Raw genomic sequence first — 6,123 nt, 5'->3', positions numbered from 1 at the left:
TAATGATAGGATTAAGTGTCAAAGGGATCACATAAACAAGACAAGTGTCTGCTAATACTGATGGATAGAATTAAAAAGGAGAGAATGATCCAACATGGGAAGTGGAATACACAGCAGACTCAGAATGGCAGATGTCCTAAACAGCACTCTGGCCTCAGAATCAGCCCTTAAGGCATCCGGATCTGCCTAAAAAGCCCATGAGGGTTTCACAGGCATGGAAAGCCAAGACACTGTGGCCAAAAAAAAAATGACCTAAATGAAAGATCTCTGTGAGTGAGATCCCAGCAGAAAGAACGGGCCATCAAAAAACTAGGTACCTTTCTCTGAAGGGAGGAGAGAACTTCCACTTTGACTATGGCCTTGTCTAAATAAGATCAGAGTTGGTGAACTCAAGATGCTTCCATAGCCTTGGCAGCTCATGACAAGAGCCTCGGGTGATTACTGACATCATAAATAAGAGTGTCAATTGTTAAATCAACAACGGGAGTCACTATGCACCTGCTTTCCATGTAGGACCTCTATCCTTAATGTGTTGTACTATGTAAATTAACGGTAAAACTACTACCTAAACAGTACTCTATACTTTGTGTGTCTGTGTGGGTGCAGTCTGTTGAAATCTTTACTTAATATATACTAAGTTGATCTTCTGTATATAAAGAAATTGAAAATGTGTCTAGATGAAGAATGGGATGGGAGAAGGAGTGGGAGATGGGATGGTTGTGGGTGGGAGGGAGGTTATGGCGGGAAAAGCTGCTATAATTCTAAACTTGTACTTTGGAAATTTATATTTATTAAATAAAAATTTAAAAAGAATATTCAATAAAATAACTTTTGATTCATTAAAAAAACCGACAATGTTTAACTTAAATTTTAAAAGCATTTTTAACTTTGTGAATCAACTTAAATAAGGCTGCTAAACATTTTTGGTGTGGAGAGGTAGCATATTTGTTCCTTTTGGTTTTGGATAAGTGTGGAGTCAATTATTGAGCTATGTCCGTTTGGGGGAATAATAACACTATTTGACTCGATGTTAATTGTTGTATTACTTTATCAGCTATAAGCACTTCTATTTGGGTGATAGCATTCCAAACAACTTAATCCGGGGGCGGAGCCAAGATGGCGGATAGTGAGGACGTGTGCCTTAGTTTGGGAAAATAAACTTTCATAAAAGTGGAATTACTGTAGCCTCAGGAAAAGACTCAAGAATAAAACTGCAGAGGAAACGCTTCTGGATCTTGTGGATGAGACACAGAGGACTTACAGGGAACCCACCGCGTGGAAAAGCAACCGAGAGGAGCCGAGCGGCAGCGGCGGGAGAGGAGCCAGAGCCACAGAATCTCGCCAGCGCGGGAACCCAGGAGGGTAAGACAAAGACCTGAGAAGTCCGAGACATTGGGGGGAGGGGGAACAGAGGCCTCTCCCTTCACTCACCAAGCAAAACAAAGAGCACCGCGATTTTACATATGTAAAGCTCAGCCAAACTCAGTATCTTTAGTGAAAGTGGAGAACACATTGAGGGCTGCATAAACCCTGTGTATGGTCCCAGGGGTAGATCAAACGAATACTCACAGAGGCCAGATTTCAACTACCCTCAACTCCACTCCCAACTGAGTCAAAAAAAAAAAAAAGAGAGAGAGAGAGAGAGAGAGAGAGCGAGCCAGCAAGGAGCAAGTAATCTGGGAGAGTCGCTCTTTACACAGCCTTAAACCTCAAGAAACAAGCATAGCTCTCTGGCCACACCCATCACAGCCCCTAAGGCTCCAACAAAGCAGACAGCTCACTTAGAGGCATAGTATAACGAGAGAAAAAAACAAAAACAAAAACACCACAAATTATCTCTAACATGCCAAGCAAGAAACATAGAAGCGGAGGTACCAAGAACAAGGAAGGCACTATGACGCCCCCAAGTGAACAAGACACGCCAATGCAAGATTATGAAGATGAAGAAATAGAGGAAATGCAAGAAGCAGATTTCAAAAAATTGATAAGAACATTAAGAAGTTCTCAAAAACAAATTCTTGAACTACAGAAATCCTTAATGGACAAGATAGAAAATCTCTCCCGTGAAAATGAAATATTAAGGAGGAATCAAAATGAAATGAAACAACTAGTGGAACAGGAATTTGCGATAGTGACAAAAAACCACAATGAAATGAAGAACTCAATAGATCAAATGGCAAACACATTAGAGAGCCTTAAAAACAGAATGGGTGAAGCAGAAGAGAGAATATCGGAATTAGAAGACAGAGAACAGGAAAGGAAACAGTCAAATCAAAGAAAAGAAGAAGAAATCAGAAATCTAAAAAATACTGTCAGGAATCTACAGGATACTATTAAAAAACCCAACATTCGGGTTCTAGGAGTTCCTGAAGGCATGGAAAGGGAGAAAGGATTAGAAGGCCTTTTTAGTGAGATACTAGCAGAAAATTTCCCAAGTTTGGAGAAGGACAGAGACATCCTAGTACAGGAAGCTCAGAGAACCCCTAATAAACATGATCAAAAGAGATCCACACCACGACACGTCGTAATCAAACTCACCACAGTGAAACACAAAGAAAAGATCCTAAAATGTGCAAGAGAGAAACGCCAGATTACTCTCAGAGGATCTCCAATTAGAATTACAGCTGATTTCTCATCAGAAACCCTACAAGCCAGGAGAGAATGGCGAGATACAGCCCAGGTACTAAGAGAGAAAAACTGCCAGCCCAGAATATTATATCCTGCAAAGCTCTCATTTGTGAATGAAGGTGAAATTAAGACCTTTCACAGCAAACAGAAATTGAAAGAATTTGTCGCCACTCGTCCAGCCCTGCAAAAGATGCTTAAAGCTGTGATACACAGAAACACAGAAACACGGTCATCAACATGAAAGAAGGTAAAGAAAGGAAACCTCGCAGCAAAAGATCACAGGAAACTCAAACCATATATTAGAAAATATCTTTGGCAAATGGTAGGGCAAAATTACTCCTTCTCAATAGTCACATTGAATGTTAATGGCTTGAACTGTCCAGTTAAAAGACACCGATTGGCTGATTGGGTTAAGGAACAAAACCCATCCTTTTGCTGCTTACAAGAAACCCATCTATCCAACAATGATCCATACAAGCTGAGAGTGAAAGGCTGGAAAAAGATATACCACGCCAACAGAAATGAAAAGAGAGCGGGCGTAGCCATCTTCATATTGGACAACATAAACTTTACCACAAAAACTGTTAGGAGAGACAAAGAGGGGCACTATATAATGATTAAGGGATCCATTCAACAGGAAGATATAACGATTATCAACGTATATGCACCTAATTACAGGGCACCAGCTTATTTAAAAGACTTGTTAAGGGACTTAAAGGGAGACTTAGACCCCAATACAATAATACTGGGGGACTTCAATACTCCACTCTCAGAGATAGACAGATCAACAGGACAGAAGATCAACAAGGAGACAGTAGATTTAAATGACACTATAGCCCAAATGGATCTAACAGATATCTACAGAACATTTCATCCTACATCTAAGGACTTTACATTCTTCTCAGCAGTACATGGAACCGTCTCTAGGATTGACCACATACTAGGCCATAAAGCAAGTCTCAGCAAATTCAAAAGAATCAGAATCATACCATGCAGCTTCTCCGACCACAAAGGAATGAAATTGGAAATTGGCAACTCAGGAATCCCTAGAGCACGTGCAAACACATGGAGATTGAACAACATGCTCCTGAATGAACAATGGGTCATAGAAGAAATTAAAAGAGAAATCAAAAATTTTCTGGAAGTAAATGAGGATAACAGCATATCATACCAAAACCTATGGGATACAACAAAAGCAGTGTTAAGAGGAAAGTTTATATCAATAGGTGCCTACATCAAGAAATTGGAAAGGCACCAAATAGATGAGCTTTCAAGTCATCTCAAGGATCTAGAAAATCTGCAGCAAACCAAACCCAAACCCAGTAGGAGAAGAGAAATAATTAAAATCAGAGAAGAAATCAACAGGATTGAATCCAAAAAATCAGCCAAACGAGGAGCTGGTTTTTTGAAAAAATAAACAAAATTGACACCCCATTGGCCCAACTAACTAAAAAAAGAAGAGAAAAGACCCAAATCAATAGGATCAGAGATGAAATGGGAAACGTAACAACAGACGCCACAGAAATAAAAAGAATCATCAGAAATTACTACAAGGACTTGTATGCCAGCAAACAGGGAAATCTATCAGAAATGGACAGATTCTTGGACACATACAACCTCCCTAAATTGAGCCAGGAAGACATAGAAAACCTAAACAGACCAATAACTGACACAGAAATTGAAACAGTAATAAAGGCCCTCCCAACAAAGAAAGCCCAGGACCAGATGGATTCACTGCTGAGTTCTACCAGATATTTAGAGAAGAACTAACTCCAATTCTTCTCAAACTATTCAGAGCAATCGAAAAAGAGGGAATCCTCCCAAATTCTTTCTATGAAGCCACCATCACCTTAATTCCTAAGCCAGAAAGAGACGCAACATTGAAAGAGAATTACAGACCAATATCCCTGATGAACATAGATGCAAAAATCCTCAATAAAATTCTGGCCAATAGAATGCAACAACACATCAGAAAGATCATCCACCCAGACCAAGTGGGATTCATCCCCGGTATGCAGGGATGGTTAAACATTCGCAAAACAATCAACGTAATACACTACATTAACAGACTGCAGAAGAAAAACCATATGATTCTCTCAATAGACGCAGAGAAAGCATTTGATAAAATACAACACCCTTTCATGATGAAAACTCTAAGCAAACTGGGTATGGAAAGAACATTCCTTAATACAATCAAAGCAATATATGAAAAACCCACGGCCAGCATCCTATTGAATGGGGAAAAGTTGGAAGCATTTCCACTGAAATCTGGTACCAGACAGGGATGCCCTCTCTCACCACTGCTATTCAATATAGTTCTGGAAGTTCTGGCCAGAGCTATTAGGCAAGAAAAAGAAATTAAAGGGATACAAATCGGGAAGGACGAACTCAAACTATCCCTCTTTGCAGATGATATGATTCTTTATTTAGGGGACCCAAAGAACTCTACTAAGAGACTGCTGGAACTCATCGAAGAGTTTGGCAAAGTAGCAGGATATAAAGTCAATGCACACAAATCAACAGCCTTTATATACACAGGCAATGCCACGACTGAGGAAGAACTTCTAAAATCAATCCCTTTCACAATAGCTACAAAAACAATCAAATACCTTGGAATAAACTTAACCAAGGACGTTAACGATCTCTACGATGAAAACTACAAAACCTTAAAGAAAGAAATAGAAGAGGATACCAAAAATGGAAAAATCTTCCATGCTCATGGATTGGAAGAATCAACATCATCAAAATGTCCATTCTCCCAAAAGCAATTTATACATTCAATGCAATACCAATCAAAATACCAAAGAAATTCTTCTCAGATCTGGAAAAAATGATGCTGAAATTCATATGGAGACACAGGAGACCTCAAATAGCTAAAGCAATTTTGTACAACAAAAACATCACAATACCAGATTTCAGGACATACTACAGGGCAGTAGTTATCAAAACAGCATGGTACTGGTACAGAAACAGATGGATAGACCAATGGAACAGAATAGAAACACCAGAAATCAATCCAAACATCTACAGCCAACTTATATTTGACCAAAGATCCAAATCTAATCCCTGGAATAAGGACAGTCTATTCAATAAATGGTGCTGGGAAAATTGGATTTCCACATGCAGAAGCTTGAAGCAAGACCCATACCTATCACCTTACACAAAAATTCACTCAACATGGATTAAAGACTTAAATCTACGACCCGAAACCATCAAATTATTAGAGAGCATTGGAGAAACCCTGCAAGATATAGGCACAGGCAAAGACTTCCTGGAAAATACTCCAACAGCACAGGCAGTCAAAACCAAAATTAACATTTGGGATTGCATCAAATTGAGAAGTTTCTGTACTTCAAAAGAAACAGTCAGGAAAGTGAACAGGCAACCAACAGAATGGGAAAAAATATTCGCAAACTATACTACAGATAAAGGGTTGATAACCAGAATCTACAAAGAAATCAAGAAAATCCACAACAACAAAACAAACAACCCACT

The sequence above is a fragment of the Lepus europaeus genome, chromosome X (assembly GCF_033115175.1).
Source record: "Lepus europaeus isolate LE1 chromosome X, mLepTim1.pri, whole genome shotgun sequence".
Lineage (NCBI taxonomy): Eukaryota > Metazoa > Chordata > Mammalia > Lagomorpha > Leporidae > Lepus > Lepus europaeus.
This window is presented reverse-complemented; position numbering follows the sequence as displayed.